This window comes from Diadema antillarum, unplaced genomic scaffold (assembly GCF_040938485.1).
Source record: "Diadema antillarum isolate AM-2024a unplaced genomic scaffold, OU_Dant_1.0 scf00000103, whole genome shotgun sequence".
NCBI classification, from domain to species: domain Eukaryota; kingdom Metazoa; phylum Echinodermata; class Echinoidea; order Diadematoida; family Diadematidae; genus Diadema; species Diadema antillarum.
Window position 1 is genome coordinate 2,531,545 of NW_027270992.1, and position 24,003 is coordinate 2,555,547.

General features: G+C 39.7%; 1 pseudogene; it reads right to left on the bottom strand.

The window, feature by feature from the left end:
* LOC139719012 (uncharacterized) overlaps positions 1-24,003 on the bottom strand; it is a 116,565-nt pseudogene that overhangs the window by 63,594 nt on the left and 28,968 nt on the right.

Below are 24,003 nucleotides of genomic sequence, written 5' to 3' on the forward strand. Positions count from 1 at the left end.
AAACCATTAAGCTCCTTCCTTATGTTATGCAGTTTATTCTGATTTGGAATTTATTAGAGTCAAATAAAGGAAATGTTGGCATGGATGCTGTAATCCTTGCCTATTTTTATACATCAAAGGGTGGTTTTTATCAGCCAAAAACACAAAAAGTTATTAGTTTGAGGTTTTCAAAGGAATCTTATATTAGGATTGAGACTTGTTATTTTATTTGTATCTAAAAGAGGATATCAAGCAGGAGAAAAAGAAGTAATCCAAGCTACATCCCACTTGTTGACATAAAGTTTATTAAAGTTATGTTTAATGCACGGTTGATGAAAATGTTTACTTAAATGTGTTATACAACTGGCCTTTAGCGCTGTTGTGGTTGGTCTTAAACTGAAGTTTACTCACAACAAAGGTTTTATTTCAGCATTTTCTGAAAAGCTCTGTTTGAGTCTCATAAGGTGAATACAATGTCATCATACAGAAAGAGTAGGCTGTGTGGCCAATAAAACCTAATACAACTTCACACAAATTTCAAATTTCTTCATTGTTCCTTAAAGGTGTATTGATAGTATCCATGTAAAACATTCAAAAGGTATGAACATCTTATAGGTTTGACATTTATTATGTGCAAGGTATTATGGCTGCATTAATGAGAAACCTATTAATTGTAATATGTTTAGTGTTATGGTATATATAGTTATACATAGAGTCATGTGTAAACATTATGTGTGTGTATGTGTGTGTGTGCGTGTGTGTGTGTGTGTGTGTGTGTGTGTGTATGTGTGTTCGGGGGGGGGGGGGTGGGTGTGTGTGTGGTCAATTTGTGCATGCAAACTACCCTGGGTTCCTATGGTATAACGGGTAGTTTGCAGGCACAAACCCTTGTTGCGCGTAAAGGAGTCTGCGCCAAGACTACTACATGCACTAACTGGCACTGTCCGTCAGCCTGTTGGGAGACGCTACAGTACAGGGCCTATGGGACAGTGTAGTCTTGGCGCATACTCCTTGACCAAAAACAAGGTTTTATGCCTGCAAACAAGCGGTCTGGCAACCCCTTTCCCGACCAGATACTTTGTCAGTTTTTATATTTTGATTATGTACACCCATAGGACATTCATATAGGCCAAGTTTGGTCCATGGGCTCCATGGGGTAAATTACACCCGCCGGAGGGCCTTTTCGGGGGGTCCCTGGGGGCCGAACCCGCCCTCAGGGACCAGGCTGACGGGCATTTTTTTAATGAGGAGGGTGGCCCCAGCAACTCTGAGGGGTCAAACCTTTTGGGCTTGATGGGGTAAATTGACCAGCAGCCAGCTCTCAGACTAACAGGGTCTATGGGGCAGTGCCGAAGTGGTGCATATAGTAGTCTTGGCGCAGACTCCTTTACGACCAACAAGGGTTTGTGCCTGCAAACTAGTTGGTAACGGTCACTGTAGAAGACAGTCATTGTATACAAGAAGGTGATGAATGATGCTTTGATAATGTAAGAAATTAAGAGTGAGTGTTGAGGAGTATATCTTGGGACGCTGACGGGAGTAAAAGGAGTCTTGGAATGAGCACTGGCGTGTGATAGTTATGTGATCTTGCGAGCTGGAATAAAACACTACTTTTGAGACATGAACCATCGAAATGACTGGTTGCCTGGTTTCTTCTTGTGTCCCTTAGAGTTTAACTCTAACTGTCTTGGGTACCAACTCGGCGGTCCCAACAATACTTTACTGTTCTGTTTATAATAAATCGAATTGTCGATATAACAAGGGGAAAAAGCTGCCGGTCCCGACGACGTTTGCTATAACAGGGGTGCATTCTACTGCTACCACTTTCTTCTTGTGCCACTGATATGTGTCTCAGTATACCAGAAAATTTCCCTTCTGAGATTATGGGTGAGTTTTATCTTTTACCGGGAATTTTACTGATAATTGTACCAAACGAGGACAGAAAGATAGACACGATGTCTTGTCTTAGTTGTGCTGGCCATAATATATATTTGGATAAAGATGTTTAAAGTTGCGTTTGCATGCTGAGGGAGGTTTATTTTGCAGGAAAGGAACTAACTGACTATCATAGTCGCTTTACAAGAAACTGACTACACGTATATAATGTCCTTCTTTCCCCAGAGAATTACCTTTATCATGTACGTGTGCTTTCTGCTGTAACATTCCAAGGCAATATTATACGAGTACATACTTAGAGATCAATTTGTACCAGAAATGTCTTCTCTAACAAATGCATGATAACATTACTCAAATCCACCGTAAGTGAAATAATGCGATGGATATCAAAGTTTTTACAATAATTTGATTAAATTCCAATACTTTTGCTTTTAAGAATGTGATCCATCATGGTATTTAAGTGCATGGGATTTTAGCGAGTGGAGAATGATGATTGTGTAGTGGTAGCAACACCTACTCACTAATTAATTAAGGTCGTATACACTATAGGAAATGAAGACATCGAGCACTCCGAGCTGCGTACATTGTAGATTGGATGGTTTTATTAGATCGAGTTGTGGGAGCCAGTCACTGATGTGGCGACGGTGAAATTGTGTTACACTCTCCCCTCTTTACACAAAGAGCAGTCGGTATTTATACATGTAGAACAGCAGAGAGGTGACTCACCTCTCTGGTATCAGACAGTGAAACAAGTGGTCAGTGTTGAAAAGCGGTTAACTTGGAATTGTTTTGAAGAGAACCAGCGGGGAGGATAAATGACCCACGGAGAGAGGAGGAGAGAGAGTGGGAAAGACGGAGAGGTCGAAGCGGTGAGAGAGAGATTGTGAAGGAGAGAAACTGGAGAAAAGTTGAGCTGCTACAGTAGCTCCCCCCCTAGTGAGCGTCTCGAAAGGTGAAAGAGAGAGATGGGAACGATAGAAAATGTAAAAGTATGCAGCGAGGCTAGAGCACACATGGAAATTATAAAAGGTACAGAATGGTTTGAAAAACGTACATGCTAACATTCGTTATGTTAAATTTCGTGAACCGTTGTAAGGCATGAAACGCGCTATGTAATCGTATACATGACAATGCCAAAGGGAACGTGGTTCGAGAAATGCGAACGGAACAAATGTCAATTATGCTGAACGTTTCAAAGCAATGAATGTACAATTAAAATGCATGGGATTTGGTAAACGTATGAACAATTGGAATTTGCACACAATAATTCTGTCAATTTACATGTTTTCGTTTCAAGATGACGATACAAAAATAATCACTGGTAGTTTGACGCGTGTCGCTGTAGGCAGTGTTTATAAACCGTGTTATCGCATATCGAAAGGCAACATAGAAATTTAGAGAATTAAAGCATGATCATAGTACAATAATTGAAATGTGCAAGGTGATGCTTACTTGACAGACATGATACAAAATGTAAATCATGATACAAACGGTGAAATGAGTGTCCAACACGAATGTCCTGAATATGACTGAGTCTTTTTATCGCTTGCGATTATAACGTGCTCGGGTAATGTCCGGCTATCGCGGTTGACGAAGACTAACTGTAGCCAATTTATAAAAGGACGCGGTGTGGACGACGAGAGTCGGGATGATCGATGGTCAACGTCGATGTCAGATTGTCAGCTATCAACGGTCTCTCGACAGGACAGTGAGTCGCCTGGAGATGTCGTGTTGATAGTTGGCAAGCGCGAGATGGCCAGCGGCAGCAGCGAGTCGTGCCGGTAGAAGCCGATGCGCGATGCGTTCGAGGTCGAGCCGATAGGCGGAGGGCGATCGAGAGTTCGTAGTGGTCGATGAGGCCACGGTCGGCGATGTCGAGTCGTATCGTGGCGTTGCGAGAGTTGAGCGATTCGTATCGCGGTGTGTCGTGTCGAAGCGAGAGTTCGAGCGATTCATATCGCGGCGTGTCATATTGTGTCGAAGCAACAGATGTTGAGCGATTCGTATTGTATCGTATCGAAAGGTCAAGCGATTTGAATGGCGTCGTGTGGTTGAAGGCGGGTCGATGCTGGCAGGTGTCGGTGTCAGTGCGGCGATTAGCCGGTCGTGGATGTTGATCGTGCGTGCCTGCTGAAGGAACCGTCGAGGCGTGCGGCGGGTGAAATAGACGACGGCCGGGCGGCATCGTGGCGGGCAAAAACATGCAGCGTGCTCGTTGCGATGGCATGTTCGAAGATGATTGCTGTTGGCGTGGCGGGCGTTGTCGTCGTCGACTGCGTTGTGACGTACAAAAGATGAGCGTAAATGCCGGCATAAATGGCGGGGTCGAAATCGTCGTAAGATGTCAGTTCGTCATGGGCGCGATGAATTTCCCCGGCAGTTAGCGTAACATGGTTCAGAGAACCAGTTGAGTCGGGGAGTAGCTCGATCATGACTAGAGAAGCGTGGTTGAAATGTCGATATGTGTGTCGATGAAATGCATGCACGAGATCGAGGGAAAGTCCTTTAGGTAAATGAATTGACGGAGTGGTCGCGGGCTGGTCGAGTGCATGTGGCAGCGGGCCGGTGACGAGAAAAGGAGCGATCCCGTTGATGCAAAGTTGAGTGGTGCATGTCGAAAGGTAGATTGCAGAGATGCAGAAAATCGGCTCCGAGAAAGGGGAGATGGACATAAGCAATCAGGAAGGCATGCAGCTGCGGCAAGAGTGTCGGCCACGGTCCTGTGTTGAGGCAAGCTCGGGCGTGGTTGGAGTTGATGTCGTTGCCGTCATGATTGCTGCGTTGTTCGTAACACGGGGTCACCAATTTAGCGAGTGGAGAATGATGATTGTGTAGTGGTAGCAACACCTACTCACTAATTAATTAAGGTCGTATACACTATAGGAAATGAAGACATCGAGCACTCCGAGCTGCGTACATTGTAGATTGGATGGTTTTATTAGATCGAGTTGTGGGAGCCAGTCACTGATGTGGCGACGGTGAAATTGTGTTACACTCTCCCCTCTTTACACAAAGAGCAGTCGGTATTTATACATGTAGAACAGCAGAGAGGTGACTCACCTCTCTGGTATCAGACAGTGAAACAAGTGGTCAGTGTTGAAAAGCGGTTAACTTGGAATTGTTTTGAAGAGAACCAGCGGGGAGGATAAATGACCCACGGAGAGAGGAGGAGAGAGAGTGGGAAAGACGGAGAGGTCGAAGCGGTGAGAGAGAGATTGTGAAGGAGAGAAACTGGAGAAAAGTTGAGCTGCTACAGGATCGTTGTGTGATTTGCCAGCAAGACACCGCTCAACTCTTAAAGGACAAGTTCACCTTCATAGACATGTGGATTGAGTGAAGGCAACAATATTAGTAGAACACATCAGTGAAAGTTTGGGGAAAATCCGACAATCTGTTCAAAAGATATGAATTTTTAAAATATCTGTGCAATCACTGCTGGAGGAGAAGACTGCTATAGTGTATGATGTCACATGCGTACAACGATATAAGGAAAATAAAAAGAGAATTTCACAAAATTTCACTTTTTGAATAAAATGCACATTTCTTCGACTTGTTACTGTGACTTATGTTAGGGGTAATAATATTCCCCCTGACCTCTGAAAGAGAGAAGTCGAGTGTTCTTTTATTAAGTGAGAAAAGTGAGAATATCTTGAATTTTCTTTATACTTTCTTAATATAGTTGTACCCATATGACATCACAAGCTATAGTAGTCTTCTCATCCAGCCGTGACTGAGCAGAAACTTCAAAAATTCATGACTTTTGAACGGATTGTCCGATTTTCCTCAAACTCTCATTGATGTGTTCTACTAATATTGCTGCATTCACTCAACCCACATGTCTATGAAGGTGAACTTGTCCTTTAAAGTGTCTTTTGAAGAATTCAAGGGCAAGTGGTGACAAGACAGATGCCTACAAGTCATTCGTGTCCAATGCTGAACAGTTCCGAGCCATTAATGCTGTTCCAGTTGAACTCTGCTTTGGGAGTGAAGAAACTGTTGAAAGCTTTGTCACACACTCAGCTCAATGACACAAATCAAGGTTCTAATCGCACCCATATGGCATGAAAAACGTGGAGTTTGCCATATAAGTGCTGGCCATTTTGGAATTTGATTTCGTGTGTGTGTGTGTGTGTGTGTGTGTGTGTGTTTTCCTTAAAAATTGCAGGAGGACTCTTACTCTAATGAGGAATCCGTGCTCCAAATTTGATGCTTTTATTCGCCGTGTATAAAGCAAGACGATAAAAAAGGTACGCAACAGAACAAGCGAAGAGGGCCGCCCCCTTTGCCCTACCCCTCCCCCAGCCGTTCAGAGACTTTACATTTGATACGCAAGAATTATAAACAATGCTCCTACCGCAATGTCCAAATTCAGGTTTTAAGCCAAACCAATAATAAAGATATATACTAATATTGTCATCGTATCACCTATCTATAAGTAATATCACACGAAAAGTAAAGGGTTTGCCATAAATGTCGGTCATTTTGAAATTTGATCTTGTGTGTGTGTGTGTGTGTGTGTGTGTGTGTGTGTGTGTGTGTGTGTGTGTGTGTGTGTGTGTGTGTGTGTGTGTGTGTGGTTAGTCTAGTGTTTTAACATTGATTTGGTTAAGAATGATGATAATACATCTCAAGAATTTCTTGAAATGTTTTTGTCAGCTTCTTTTTTGCCATTAATTTCGAAGCCAACTCGTGTTACAAATCATTCCGCCACCCTCCTTGATAATATTTTTACTAATTCCGTGCAGATTTTAAATTCTTCCATAATTTTATCTGATATTACTGATCATTTCCCCATTATAGCATGTTTTGACCTTAAACATTGTGTTGATAAGTTTCATTCTTTTTCATCCAGACGTAGAGCTACACCAGAAAATTTGGCTAGTCTTGGTGCTAACCTAGACAGGGCTGATTGGTCTAGTGTTTATGATAATGATGATATAAATGTATCGTTTGAGAATTTTTCAGGGATAGTTAATAGACATTTAGATGAATATATTCCCAGATTAAAAGAAAAGTCAGTTAATTATAAAACGTCCCCCAAATTACCATGGATTACAAAATCTCTTCTTCGTTCAATAAATAGGAAAAATAGGTTATATTATAAATTCAAAATGAAAAAAACTGAGAAGTTAAAATATAAATACACTTCGTATAAAAATATTTTAACGAAGATTATACGATTGGAAAAGAGAAAATATTATATGATTCAGTTAGAAAAATATAAACATGATATGAAAAATACATGGAAGGTGTTGAAGCAGGCTATGAATATATCAAAAAAGAAATCAGAAATTATAAAAATAAGACATGATAATAAAGTTTTTGAAGATCCTAATGATATAGTCAATATTTTTAACTCTTATTTTTCAATGATTGGAGAGAATTTGGCAGAAAAAATACCGCAGTCAAATATACATTTTTCTGAATTTTTAGGTCAATCCAATTCCAGTTCTATTTTTTTTGTTCCAACAACAAAATATGAAATAATAGATATTGTTACCGCAATGAATAACAAGCGAAGTGCCGGTCATGACGATATCAGTAATTTTATTTTAAAGGGGATTATATCTTCAATTGCAGACCCACTTTCATATATTTTCAATAAATCCTTATCAAGTGGTGTTTTTCCTGATTTTATGAAAATAGCTAAGGTTTTCCCTTTATTTAAAAAAGGAGATGATTCTGATATATGTAATTATAGACCTATTTCTTTGCTTTCATCTTTATCTAAAATATTGGAAAAATTGATATTTACAAGAACAATTAATTTTTTGAATTTGCATAATGTTTTTACAAATTCTCAATTTGGGTTCCGTCAGAAACATAGCACCATTCATGCTCTTTTAAAGTTTATTGACCACGCTGCGCACACTATTGATAGTCATTCTCATCTTATTGGTATCTTCCTGGACTTCTCCAAGGCCTTCGATACAATTAATCATGAAATATTACTTTATAAACTGTCTCATTATGGAATACGCGGGAAGGCCTTGGAGTGGTTCAGGAGTTACCTACAAAACCGAAAACAATATGTATCTCTGAACGAGTACAGCTCGAGTTTAGAATTCATTAAATGTGGCGTCCCACAGGGTAGTTTATTAGGACCTTTACTTTTTATCATTTATATTAATGACTTTTGTAGATCATCTGACATACTCTCATTTATACTTTTTGCTGACGATTCAAATATTTTCTTTTCTCACCAAAATCCAGATACTCTTGTACGCATAGTTAATTCCGAATTGAAAAAAGTAACTCAGTGGATAAGAGCTAATAAATTATCTCTTAATCTTCAGAAAACTAAGTATATGTTTTTTAGTAATTCTTTAGAAGATTTAGACACAGGTATTGTTCTTGATAACACTTTGTTAGAACGAGTTCCTCATATAAAATTCCTTGGTATCACAGTGGATGATAAACTTTCGTGGAGGCCGCATATTACTAACATTAGTACAATAATTTCACGCAATATTGGTATTATTAATAGACTCAAGTTTCATATTCCATTGTCCTCTTTGTTGACGTTGTATTTTTCTCTAATTTTACCTTATCTTAATTACGGACTCCTAGCGTGGGGTAGTGCCCATCAAAACTTACTAGATAAATTACTTTTGTTACAAAAAAAGGTTATTCGTATTATTTGTGGCGTCCCGCCACGTTCCCATACAGAGCCATTATTTATTAAACATGAGATTTTGAAAATTAAAGATTTGTATTTTTTTCAACTTGGTCAGTTTATGTTTAATTACAATGTAAATGCACTTCCCAGTATTTTTAATTCAATGTTCCCACGGAACCAGTCTTTTCATGATTATCCCACTAGACAATCTAATGAGTTTCATTTACCCCTCCTGAGAACTTTATTGGCTCAGAATACATTTATATACACTGGTCCTAGATTTTGGAACTCACTGAGCTGTGAAATAAAATATTCCCCATCTTTGTATTCTTTTAAGCGCAAGTTGAAACTTTTTTTATTAAATCCTCCCTGACATGTTTTTTTTTCCATTAACAGCTATAGTTTTTGTTAACCTCAGAGTTCATCATCCACCCACCAATCATCCAAACACTGAATTTATTATTACGTACAGAAGTAGCCATTACAATCCTTGCTCAGCTGCATGCAGCACCAACTCTATGAAGCACATTCTCTACCATCCTCTGTTCCATTTCCCTTATTCAGCGTGTAGGTATTCTCTCATTCTCTCTTTTCTTCTTTCTTTCCTTCCATACTTTTCATCTATTCTGGCAAGTTGTGTCATGTTGTTGCGTTTCTTCTGTTTTGTCCCGTCCTGTCGTATATTATATTCGTCACAAGTGTTTGTAAATAAGTAATTTATAGGTTTTATGAGTGGTTCACAATCTACAAGCTTTGCTTTTTAGTGGACCTCTCTATTCTTTCTTCCTTTTTTTTTCAACTGAAGCATGACTTTGTATTATTTTTTTTAATGCCAGTATGCGCTCCTATGTTTATTGATACCATTTATTGATTAAGACAAATGTTCTTTGTTTATGATGTAAAACCTGATTTATCTTGTGTTATGTTTTTGTTGAAAAAGAAAAAAGAAGAAGAATGAAAATAAATGAATTGAATTGAATTGAATTGAATTGAATGTTGTTTCTTAGTCCTCAAGGAATCCGTGCGCCAAATTTTATGTTTTTATCCCCCGCGTATAGAGCAAAACGAAAAAAAACACGCAAAAGAACAAGCGAACAACCATTTTTTTTTTTTAAGGGGGGGGGGGGGGTCCCGCCCCTTTTTCCCTACCCCTCCCCCAGCAGTTCAGAGACTTTACATTACGCAAAAATATAATGCTCCTAGCGCAATGTTCAAGCCAAGGTTCTAAAGCAAACCTAATATACAAAAACAAATGAAATATATTGTCATCGTATCACCCATATGACATGAAAAGTGAAGGTTTTGCCAATTAAATGTCGGCCATTTTGAAATTTGATCTTTTTAGTGTTTTTTCTACAAAAATCCCGGAGGGCTCCTACTCTAATATTGTTGAGTAGTCCTAAAGGAATCCATGTGAAAAAAAAAAAAATGATGTTTTTATCTGCCGTGTAATGGTATTTTCGCTAAGCGACCTGACTATTACTTACGCAATGCAGTACATATATCATATTATAAAGAAATATCAAAATTCAGGATTTTCACCCTAAAAATCGAAAAATTCCAGAGGGCTCCTACTCTAATATCAATGAGTAGGTCCTCGGGGATCACCTCTCCAAATTTGGTGCTTTTATCCGCTCTGTAAACGGTAAGCCCAAATTTTGACATTAAGCGACCTGACTGACAGCTGAGGGGTGTGTATAGTTAGGCCTGTGTACTCGTAAATACGTATTAGGATATTACCCTGGAAAATTAAGCTCACCTCCTGTGCGGTAGGTGCTGAAGACCTCAGTTGTTTTCTCATGACCAGACTTTTCTGATTTGCTTGTTCCTCCATGTTGCTACTGCTTGGGCACGGAGATCCTTTCACGCCAGGCTGTTTTAATCATTTTTTTTTTCTGGCTTGATGATGTGGAGGGACTGTCAGTGCTCATTCATTAGATCCCACTCTTCAACCGGTAGTTTTAGACCTTTCTTCACCTTTTTTGATGAGTTTTGTTAGTGTTTTCTCCATGGTACAAAAATGTAGGCCCTATTTTACTTGTCAGAGACAGCGTGATAATGTATTTGCCCACTCATTATGTTCGTTTCCTAAGCGTGCACTTCGCATCGTTCGGCTGCATCGCCACATCTCGTTGTAATGAGGAAAGTCCCCTCGATACATCAACAGATATTCCTTAATTAAGTTCTTTTCACATGGAGAACACCTTATAACCCAAACTTTGGTTTGTTTTTGTTTGTTCATTTCCATCTGAGAGATGGCTGGATAGCCCATATTCAGCTACGTTAAGCTGGTCTTCCACGGGGTCCAGTTGGATGTGAGGTGGGACCACTTCACCGAGTTAAACACGGCCTGTTCTTTGTCATGAATGAATGAAGCGGGATCGTTTACGTGCATTTTATGTCCTATCCGAGGGTCAGAGTGTTTTGCCTCTTGCTAGAGGGGACGGTATGCTTACACACAACATTGCTCAGTCCAAACTCGGGTTCGAACCCTACGGGCCGCGTGATCATGAGGCAGACGCGCTACCGACTGAGCCAACTCACCGGTCTCATCTGTCACCGGCCCACATTCGTTGTATATACCTAGTGACATCTGACGGTCAACGGTCTATAAAGGGATGGTGATCCAACGGTCGGCTAACATCGCCGCTTCGCAGACTTTTATCGGACAATAGACCGTTAGCTACATCCTGATTATAAAGACTAAGAGTCGACGACCCAGACCTTTCGGCGCTTTAAAGTGGAATGAGACCTTTAACAATAAAAAAAAAAAAAAATTGGATTGAGTGGATGAACCAATATTACCAGAACATGTCAGTGAAAATTTGAGGATAACTGGCTGATTCGTTCACAAGTTATGAATTCTTAAACTTTCGGTGCCGTTAGTGATGGATAAGAAAACTACAATACCTCCTGTATTAAGCATTGTTGCCGTTAGGTATGGGAAACAATATATCAAATTCCGCACACTGAACATTTCAAATTCCCTCGAAATGTTACTGACATAATATGATAAGAGAAAAAATCCCCATTTTTCTGAGTGAGATAAATGAAGTGATCTTGTTAAATACCAAGAAAGTGAAAATGTGTTGATGTTTTTAAATTATATTCCTAACGTAGCTTCCATGAGGGACGCCACAAAATGTTGCAGACTTTTCATCCAGCGATAGCACCGAAACTGTAAAAATTCATGACCTTTCATCAAATTGACTGATTAACCTCACCGTTATTTCACTAATGTGCTCTACTAATAGTGCTGCATTTACATAATCAAAGCGCGCATTTGGACTTATTCCTCCTTCATAAAGTGACAGCAGACTCTCCTGTGTCTCCACTTAAAGGTGATGGCTAGTACCTGATCAGTGAGAATCATTGGGAATGCAGGGGATAGTTGTTCCAATCCTTGTGGGATTAATTTAAGAGTACATTATATATCTATTGTGTGAAAATTATTCTTTTTTTTTTGCCTCAGAATGGTCTGATATTCAAGTAATTTGCAGTTCAATGTTTCCAGGTAAACATGACTGTACAGTGTCTGGCTGTTAACGATCGCCCCGAAATATCGCTTGTCGGCTAAAATTTCATCTAAACTCATCGGAACGCCAAAATACATTTTGGCTAGCAGATAAGCCTCCCGATGGTCAGTGAAATTGGGCCTTTACGTACGTTAGCATGACTGTCAGCTGCTGTTTCTGGTTTATAGTCGTCGTATTCGGACTATACAAACATAAGGCAGTTTCGAGCAATGTTCATTCGAGTAGAACTCTAAGAGTACAGTATCCTAATATCAAAACTAATTCTTGAAAATATGAAACATGGCGCATACTGCGTGATTTAAACTAATTACATAATGAATACTTTTAAAAATACCCCCTTTGATATGAATGAAACAATTCCGCATTTTTCACTAAAGTGCTGATGTTTTCTTTGGTCAATATTATAAGACATGACTCATACGAATGAAGAAGCATACATGTAGCCCCCCTAAGGTATTGGTTGTGCATGAGACTCATTATCAGTGTCGAGATGTTACTTTTGAAAAGACACTCGCAGCTCGCCGCTCGCGCGCTGTGTGTGCGTGTCCTCAAAATAGTGAGCTGCCTTTGAAAAAGGCTAGGGTAAACCGGGGGCGATCGGGCTTGATCGAGTTGATCTGATCGGCAGTATGAACCCACCTTACCATGAATTGAGTTCCCTTGATATGTTATTCTACAAAATAAGGGACATGTACCTTCCGTCTCAATTTCCCATAACGCATAAAAGTACACGAGGAACTCGTATCTGCGTGGAAAGAATTGGGGACGATTGTGGCATAATTCCGCTCGTGTTATTCATCTGAACAAATTAAAACAATGATCAAGAACAAATATGATATTAAATGTTGCAAGATTACGTCAAAGAAGCGTAGACAAACGTATATAGCATAATTATTTAGTTTTATAAAGCTATACTTTTAGTCTGCAATTGATGGTAAAATCATACAATAATTATGATTATAATGATCAGTTATTTAAATCATTTACCCATTTTGTACCCGCAGGGACCGAATGGGTCCTGTTGAAAGTCTATGGTGATTTCAGAGTCCTAGAGGCATTGGCTAAATTTAGTCACAGAAGACTAAGTTGACATTAAAAACAAAACAAAACAAAAAGACACACACCTGCTCGGGAAAGGATATATAGATACAGAAAATGCTAGTTTTTCCTGCCTAAATCAATGCCTCAATTGAAATGGCAGATAGCCAAAATATAGACGCCTATGCGACTGACCCCAATTTTCGAGTATTGCTTCATATTAAAGGGATAGTACAGTATTGGTGGAGATGAGAATTGGGCTTTTAACTTTTTGCGAGATACCAAGGAAACACTTATTATATAGTACAGAGCATACCATTTTAAGAGGAATTCAAAGTTTATTAGGTAAAAATCGGGTTTGGAATGACTGAAACATCCAAAAACAAAGTAAAACAAAGCAATCGTGATAAAGTGTGGGACCAACACTTTAGTAGAATTGCTCTTTTTTGATATCTCAGCCATTTCAAAACCAATTTTCATCAATAAATGTTGAATTCCTCGAAGAATTACATGCTCTTTCATATTTCATAAAATGTTTCTGATTATCTCACCATAAAATGTTAGAAACCTGAAATTAGGTCTCAACCAAAACTGTACGATCCCTTTAATGTTAGAGTTCTAATTTATTTTTTTTTCAGCCAAACCAATAAACAAGCATTAAGATCGTGCAAATGCCATTTTCTGCCCATGAAGAAAACCTACGGGCAGAAGTAATTGGCTCACCTTCACGGATTGCACTGAGGCATACACTGAGCTTTGCAAAACCAAGATGGAATTTGGACAGAGATAAAAACTGCCTTTTCTTTCTTATGTAACAGCCGTTATCTCGGAGGCAACCACTATAATAACCCGAAAAGCATCGACAAAAGAAAAGTTGCCATCACATCAACTATCATTTCATGACGCAATAATCAACTGAAAAGGGGCATAAAATTATCTGTTTATATTGTGCAGATATACATATACATGAAAGTCTACATATACAGCTATTAAGCAACCAATAAGTGAACTTAACGAAGATTTCAGCAAACAGCAATCTATCGGTGTTCAAGCACAGTATAAACAGTATATCAGCCATGAGGGGCAGAAGATCATCTCTTACCACCTCGGTATTCGTTGATCATGACCACCCTTTCAGTTCTGTTCTTGTAGTTTACAACTGTCCTGAACGCTCCGGCTCTAGCAGCCCCTCCGGTTTGTCGGTTGAAAGTTGCGCGTAAGCTGACAGCGGCAGTAAATGTCTTTTTGTTTACGCTTGTGTCTTCTGGTAAACCTGAATCATGCCAGTCTTGGCCTGCTTCAGTCACCCCATGGCCGGTCTCCCCCGGTCCGGTGTCAACCTCTCGGCCGATGTAAAATTTGATGGAAGGATGGCTTAGGTCTTCGATCACGTAGGGGCCGAAGAAATTTTGTGCGTTATCTGTAACTCCAGCATTGTGATTGTATGTCGCCATATCAACGATGTGCACTGGAATTTAAAGCAAGGATCAACGCATGTTAGTGGACAAGTAAGTGGATGGGAAAAAAAAATGTGTTCGAAAGTTTGAATAATAAGAACTTTGTTCAGAGATCAAAAAGTAAACATTGTGCTTGCCTCAGACAAATCTCGGTTCATTTTAGTAAGTGATGAATATCCTATTAACAAGAGACATGCTTTTAAACAACTTATTTACGCCCGAAAAGCACACAAACACACATCCGCACCCACACACCCACTCATACTCACAAAAATGCAGTTTACCTTGCTTGAATTCCACAAGATATAACGTTCCTACCGTGTCATTTGTGAAAGTACCCTCATGATGCAAGCATATTCTTTTGAGTGGGTATACCTCCACTTTTTTTTTTTTCGCAGAGTGTATTAAAGTGTGTATGTATCTTTTTTTGTACTGATCATGTAGACATGAACATGTTGTTAATCCTGTCTGGTTATCTATATTTTCAACGACTCGCATGTCAAAATGACAATGTTGTTTCTTGTATATTCTGTTGAAAAAAAAGTGAAAATAAAGTTTGAATTTGAATTTGAATTTGAAAGCAACGTTGTATTTTTTTTTTATTTGCAAATGTCATTCCCTGTGGCATAACATCCTGACATTGATACAACAGTCTGGTTAGATTTTGCTATAAAATAAATGTGATCAAACATGATTGCAATAAGCCTTTAGACCCAAGTATGGGAGTGTTATCATAATACATGTAGTGATGACATTTTGACCCTGTCACGAGACCTAATACGACAATAGTCCCACTCTTTTGTCAATATTACGAAATACTTACGTGTTTTTGAATAAATCAGTCACAAGCCGATTCTCTCTTCAAGTTGATTCACGAATATATAGACTCTATTCATATATGACAACTTTATCATCATTGTAAAACAACAAATGATAAATTTATTTCTTGGTTTGCGGGTTGTTTTCACAGTAAAATAGCCCGTTGATTACAAGATGAATAAGGCAATGAGGTCATTACTTTACTGGTCTCCCATATTTTTTCACATAAATCTTTACTGACAATATTTTTCTATATGAAAAAAAGAAGTGAAATAGAACATTACAATCACTCTCAAAGAAATTACTCTGAAATGATTTGTTTGCAGGTTTTAACAAATACGTGAAGAAGCCGTATAATTAACGAGCCTGTGAGAAATGTGTAACTCAATTCACTTCGTACCTTGACACTGGGGACCATACCAGCCTGTATCACAGCCTCCTTGACGGTCACAGGAACCAGTCACTGGGTCACATTGGTTGGATGACGCACTACAGTGACAAGTCTGCGTGCAGTCCGCACCGTATGTACCGGCAACACATCCTTTTTTTTTTGGGGGGGGGGGGGGGGGGGTGTCACAAGAGAGAACCTTACTTGACTTTACTAGCATATACCATTTTCTGACACTCAACAAATACAACAAAGCGATGTCAGTGGATGTTTTCGTGCAGTAAAGGAGAATAAAACACAGTGAAGCTTGTACGTAAAACATACACGTTTACCGTGGCCAACGCTAGAAACCAAATTATGTTTGCATACCAGGACCCCGTTGCTAGAAACAGGACTTGAGATAATAATAATAATAATAATTGATATGATTTATATAGCGCCAAATCCACTCTGCAGAGTGCTCTAGGCGCGGAAGGAAGAGAAAGTGACGAAGTAAAAGACATACAAATATCAAGTACATGTAATGAGTAATCAAATTGAGGCTTTAAACAAGTGAGTTTTTAGACTGCTTTTAAAGGAGTCTGATGAAGAACAATTTTTAACGGCTGAAGGTAAGTTATTCCATAAGGTGGGAGCAGCATGGCCAAAGGCACGTGTGCCCCATATTGTAGTGAATCTTGGAATTATCAGAGAACCGGAGTTGGATGAGCGTAAAGATCTAGCAGGGATGTAATTATGGAGTAAGTCAATGTTATACTGAGGAGCAGCGCCCTGAATGCAATGAAAAGTCAAAAGTAAAATCTTAAAAATAATGCGATCTTTGACTGGTAACCAATGAAGTGATCTCAAAATAGGGGTGATGTGAGTGTGCTTCTTGGATAGTGTGATGATGCGTGCTGCCGCATTTTGAAGCCTTTGTAGCATGGAGAGCTGAGTTTGTGGTAAGTTAAATAAGACAGAGTTTCCAAAATCGAGCCTAGAGGATATCAAGGCATGGACTAATTTTTCGGTAGAAGAGCGGTTCAAATATTTTCTAATGAAGCCGATATTACGAAGTTGGTATCTTACAGATCTACAAATGCTAGAAACTTGATGAGACATAGTCATATTACAATCTAGCATTACACCCAGGTTGCGACAGGTTTGGGACACACTAATTGACATGCCGGAAAAAGAGATGAAATTAATGTCAAGTTTACCTAATTGTGTCTTCGAACCAAACATTAAAAACTCAGATTTATCCGTATTCAATTTCAAAGAATGTGAGTTCAGCCATGAATAAACATCGTTCATTGCATTCTCAAGCTGACTCAAAGCATGTAAGGCATCGGCCTGGTTAGGTTTGAAAGACAAATACATTTGAATGTCGTCAGCGTATATGTGATAATTAATTTTGTGCTGGCGCAATATGTGTCCCAGGCTAATAAGATAGATGGAAAACAAGGTGGGCCCGCCCACAGAGCCCTGTGGAACACCGCATTTGAGAGGCATATCATTTGATTTACAGCTGTTGACATACACTGCCTGTGAATGGCATGAAAGGTAAGATTTAAACCATTCGTATGCCTGACCTTTTACACCAAGAGATTGGAGGGTGTTTAACAAAATTGCATGATTAACAGTATCGAAGGCGGAGGACAAATCAAGTAAAATCAAAGCAGTGACATTTCCACGATTCCACGGTCCGAGATCAAACACAAGTATCGCCTGCGTTTAATCTCTGCGTTCCATTACTATAAGAGACTTCCTAAAGATTGGAACGCAATTTGCGTTTGATTCTCTTAATATTTTCAGATGTAATCCTTGTGGACGGGGGAAAGTCTGAAAGTAGCCGAAATAAATTCCTGCAAATAGCAAGCGCATCGTCTGTACATCCAAACGACACGGCGGCGAGTGTGGTAAAGAACGCTAAAATACACACACAAATATATATATATATTAGATGGCTTAGACAGTTTCTGGTATGTGATTGGTCGAGAGTTCATCATGTGATGCTGTTTGCGAGGATCGCAAATGTTATATTTTCCCAGCTCGTTATATTGACCAACTGGTCAACTGAATATATTTTTTCCGTGTGTGTCGCCCTCTTACGGTTGAAAAACAAACAATTACACCAATATAAGGGTGTGGGACCACGTCGGTAACTGGGAGGAGCAAACTACTATCGATAACTGCAGTCTGGATCGATATACTAGTAATCTGTTCCCCCACTCACCCCCCCCCCCCCCCCCCCCCCACCACACACACACAAACACACACACACGATACGTGAGAGAGTAGACGGCACGGCGCGGCGCGGAGTAGCGTCATGCGCTGAACTAGGCCTGCCTGGTATGTGTGGATGGAATTCGGGAAGCTAAACGTTGTACGTACAGTGTATAGGCTACCCAATGTACACGTACCGTTTACGGATGCACGTATCATTCGGCCCGCGAAGTTTGGATTCACACTTCAAAATGGAGCCCCGTTTTGTCTATAGTAAACAACGACGAGCTCGATAAAATTTTGGAGGATAAGGAAAACATGGCCTAAACCAAGCGAGTTAATAGTCTATGGTTAGAGACATTTTGTTCAGTTCAGTTCTTAGAACGAGGGCAATTCATGCATCTTTGTATTGACGTAACTTAACGACGAGTTAGACTAATGTTAGATCCAGGCCTAACGTTACATCGAACAAACCACGGTTGTGGAGGACTAACTGTACGACACCGAGCAGACTGGTTTGCAAATCACTGTGTTTCTACAATGTTCATTTCTACAACAGAGGGGGGGGAAAAAAGACTGATTTTGAAATTGCTGCAGATTCCTGATGACAGAAGGTAACGTAAGCCTAGGCCTACGTCTATTACAGTTATAATAGAGTCTATCTAACGAGTTAGTAGGCCCTATAACATTTATAAACATGTAGAAGGTTCTATGTGTTAGACTCAGAGCTAATTAGAATGTAGACATAGAATCTAACGTTAGATATATACTTCTAACGTTAGGGCCTAACTTAGTTAGGTCTGTAGAAACAAAAATGTCAAAATGATAAAAATTGCCCAGTAGGCCATAACGTTCAAGGCCTAAAGTCAGATTTGTTTTGTGAGTAGATTTTCTAGGCCCTAAAACATCTTTTGGACCTGATCCTAATTCAACTGTAACGTTAGGGCACTAGCGTCGTTACTTGTTTGAGCCTAACGTTACGTTAGTACTGTAGACCCTAGGGCCTCTGAGCCTAGCAACTACACAGTCCAGTCGCCGCTTTACAACTACAAAATCGCGACAGCGCGCACACAGCGTCTGGTCGGGCTAACATCTGCGTATAAACGGTTAGGCTACAGTATTATACAAATGATGCACAGGATAGAGTGCGTTAGTGTAGGCGTAGTGCACTCGAGGGTATTTACAATTGTGAAACATGCACGAGGCGAAGCCGAGTGCATGTTGCACTACATTGTAAATCCCCGAGAGTGAGCTACGCCTACACTAACGCCACGAAATAATCCTGTGCATCATTTGTTTTATAAAATGGGTCGAAAATTCGAAAACTAACATCATTTTTCAGCGTTTTTCACGTACCTTTGTGGGTCAAGACGTCCGAAGATGTTCGTCCCAAACTTTTACGCACGTCGCACTCGCGGAAGTCCCGCACATACAGTATAAGTATAATGGGGGGTTGGGTTTCCGGACACCCGCATGAAAACTTACTTATTTTACATAGAATATGCACCCTTTACCTTAAAGACTTGATATAGACTCCTCATATAGGCCTACTAGACAACATACTCTGAAAACGGCGTGAGAATTAACCTGCTAAATCGTTGGATTTGCTCTTCAAAGTGACTCCATGTACGCGTCCGGTCCCAAAACGCTTGGTCTACTGTACTGTACAAAGTGTACGTATAGTACATGTACAGTATACGTACGTACGCCACATATTACTAGTATGTTATGCACAAGGGAAGACAGGCCGGCCGGCCGGCAGCCCGAACTAGAAGTTGTTTACAGGATTGACAGCGCGTACGCGTATGCATGCAATTCATCAAAGGAGCCGCCGCGCGCACAGACGATCGGCAATCTACCATAGGATTACAGGCAGTGCAGTTGTACTGAAGTAAAGGAAGGAGGTGTGTCTCATTTCAGCGCTTCATATTGGCTACATTCTTGAACCCATTTTATAAACGTCGTTAGTGTATGCTCTTCTGTAAAGCGCAATCGAGGGCAAGGCCATCTAATATAACAGATATCGACTGGTAGGGGGTGGAATGTAACAATCTTTGGACCGCCAGGGAGTTATATTTTCCCTCGTGATCATATTTTCCCTCAGCGCTGCGCGCTTCGGGAAAATATAATCCCTTGGGAAAATATAACTCCCTGGCGGTCCAAAGAATGTTATATTCCACCCCGTACCAGTCAATATCTGTATAATATATATATATAATATATATATATATTTAGAATACCTTGGGTAATGTTTTGCTGAACACTACCATAACTACTTTATGATTAAAATGACTAGGATGCCTCGATATGCGCAAAAATTGCTTGTACGAAAAATAATTCACGTTATGCTGACTTCAGTCCCTGACAAACATATTTTGCAATATGACGTTGATATCAATAAGTGGGCCATTTAATCATCTAAAGTTGTGGTCATGTGGTGAGTTCATCGGTCAGGAGTTTTTATGATCGCATTTATTGCAGCTTGTAATTTACACCTTGGATAATTTCTGACATGTGCGAATTGCGAGATCTTTGATATAAATTCGAGCGTCAAATATCATACTGCAGAGAAAAAAAATATCGCCAATTATTACAACAGAAAGTGAATGATTTCAATTCGCGGGGTTGTCATGGCAAGATCACACACATATATATATATAAATATATATATATATATATATATATATATATACGGCATTACACGTATCATGGTAAGGTTAACAGTACACAAGCATGCTTTTCAGTGGACCTCTTATTTGTTTTTCCCCTCTAATCATAACTTTGTATTTTGCCGGTATGCATGTCTATTTTTTATCTGTAAACCATTATCTATAATGTTAAGTTGAAACATGCCTGTTTTATAATTCCTGATCTATTCTGTGTTATGTTTTGTTTGAAAAAAAAATAAATGGAGAAATAAATAAGTATGAATTATTGCATTGTTTTAGCGGCTGATTTTACTTTACATTTTCAACAGAGCTTTGTTGAACAAAATACTACTAGTGGTACTGGTGGTGCTACAACGTCGGCTCAGTTTTATTGACCATTACTCTCTAAAAAAAATCGAGAGAAAAATTTTCACTCTTAAAGGAGTGAATACAAAAAAGAGTGAATTTTGAGTGAAATTGGGGTGAATTTTGAGTGAAAATGTTCATTTTCACTCGTTTTAGAGTGACGTCAGGGATCACTCCAAAATCTTCGAGTGATCCCTGAGGTCACTCCAAAATGAGTGAAAATGAACATTTTCACTCGAAATTCACCACAATTTCACTCGAAATTCACTCTTTTTTGTATTCACTCCTTTAAGAGTGAAAATTTTCAGTCGATTTTTTTTAGAGAGTACGAATCAAACGCAAAATTTGGTTTGATTCATCAAAGTTGATAACACAAAGTTGCATGGCATTTGGGAGAATTGCGTTTGATTTTTTCAAGCTGCATTTAATCGCGAAGTTTCTAGCAACGGGGCTCTGGGCAAGTTATGAATTAAAAAACCTGAGCTTTACAAAATCGAAACAAACAACTTAACGCACATAAACGAATAAGCCGCTATAAGGGCCAAACAGCGCATGACTCTGACTACTACATTGTATGTGCAAGGCCATGATATAGGATCGTTGTTACATTTCTGTTTTTTTTTTTTTCGTCTATATGACATTACTATAGTCTCGATAGCAAGCACTGCGCAGTGGGAACTTGAAGGATAAAGTAGGAAAAGAAAATGTCACGTTGCTTACTCTCTACTTAGAAATACGATAGGGTCATTTTTCTGACTTGAAATAGCCCAAACGAAAGCAAAAGACCACGACAAAAGCAAAGTGATGAAATTTAACTTCGAAGATTAGATAGCTTGTAACTTGGAAATTACTCAAAATGTGACAACGCACAGTAGGGATAACGAGTGGTCGTTACAAGTCCAGAGAAAGGGAAGAAAAAGAACCGCCTAAAAAGGGGAGGGGTTGAAGCCTCAGATTTTCTCAGACTGAAATGTCATGTTTGATTATGGCGGATCCACAGGTGTCCTGATCGGGATGGGGGGGGGGGGTGAGTTGGAGGGTAAGTTTTCAATTATTTTCAGCATCTTCTTGAAAAGTCTATAACGAATTTTCACCAATATTGGTATATATGATCTTTAATATGATATGATCTTAATTTCTTTAAATAAGCACCCCCCCCACCTCCCATCGCCGAAAAGGTGTGTGTGTGTGTGGGGGGGGGGGGGGTGAAGCCTCAAAGTCCGGTTTTTTTTTGTCATTTTTTTTTTTCTCTATCGAAACGAACAAGATAGAGCTACGTTTTTAGTGCTATGAAAAAATGAATGAGTGAAATTTCATCTTTGATTATGGTAGATCCAGGGGTACCCTGATCGGATTGGACGGGAGCGGGGATAGGGAGGAGGCAGATTTTTCACATTTTCAGCATCTTCTTGCAAAAATCTACGCGGATTTTCACCAAACTTGGCTGATAACATCTTTACGGTGATAAACTGATGATATTCCTGGTATTTTTTTTTTAATCTTCTTCTATTAATAGAATCACATTTTAATGTTAAAAAAAAAGCCATAGTGTGCTAGGCAGATTAATTTATGAATGTACTTTTCAGAGCAGGGGGAGGGAGGTGGACTTTCACATTTTCTTCTTGGAACCCGCACAGTATATTCGTCAAACTTGGCAGGTACAGTATATCAGTATTTATCGGGTGATAGCCCCCCAATTACTTGTTCAAATAAAGCACCTCTCAGGTCTATGAACGGAGCTGCCGACGGGGGGGGGGGGGGGGGGGGGGGGGGTTGTTTGGATGGAAATCAACATTTCTTGAAACCCTAGACATGAAAAGAGGGAAATTTAAACAAATTGAACTACCAATGATAGACCATAGTAATTCTATCACATTTTACAAGGTACTTTGATGACATTAAACAGGTCTGCTCATAACGGATGGGAGGGGGTGCCCTTCTTGTAGCCCCTGCTTTGGAGGGGGGGGGGGGGGGGTGTCAAATTAGACTTGTTGCACAGAGAGAGGCACCCTTGGATCCGCCAGAATCAAATATTGACTTTCAGTCACTAATGTTTTTTTTTTTAAATATTTTTTATATAGCACTGTCTTAGCTCTTTCTTTAAGATTCAAAATGCCGGAGATTAGGAAATCTGACGCTTCAACACTCCCCTCCCCTTCGGCGTGGGGAGGGGGTGCTCATTTTAACAAATTAAGATCAGTCGTGTATCACATAGATGTTATCTGCCAAGTTTGGGGAAAATGCGTCAAAGATTTTTCAAGAAGACCCTGGAAATGTAGAAAATCCCCCTTCAACTCATCCCCCAACCCGATCAGGGCACCCCTGGATCCGTCTTAATCAAATTTTTAATTTCATTTATCGATGTTTAAAGCAATAACTTAGCCGTATCTTTTTTCGGTTCGACAGAAGAAGATAAAAATTCCAGCGTTTAAAGACTCCGTGGCTTCGACGCCCCCACCCCCCCCCCCCGCTTTCCGGCGTTGTCCGGGGGGGGGGGGGGGGGCTCATTTAAATAAACAAGATTGTATCACCATAAAGATGCTAAATGTCAATTTTGATGAAAATCCGTTGTGGGGTTTAAAAGATAATGAAAACGGTAAAGGTTCATTACCAGTGTTGTTAGACATCAAGTTCATCTATATACAATGTACCATCAGGACGTAATACCGTTGACGCACGAGATTTTTACATTTCCCGGCAAAATTGACTTCTTTTTTACATTTGTCGTTGATACAATTCTCCAGATTCTTATATTTTCGGGCGAGACGTGTATACTGCATCTCCAGGCGTTTTTTACAAATTCCGGCGAGACGTTGCAAATCCCAGTATTTTTTTTCTTTTTACCAAATCTCGACCGTGTAAAGGTCCTGTTGATATATTACAATTTTGTTACAATGATAATTTGTAGTGGTGTATCGACTGGAATTATTGTCTTTGATTCAGCGTTAATTGTGCCCAGAGCTAGTGAGGGTTCCGATTCAATCAAAAGCGGCTGTCATTGCAATTGTATCATGAGACAGGGTATAAAGTAAGGCAGAGAACGTGAATTCGA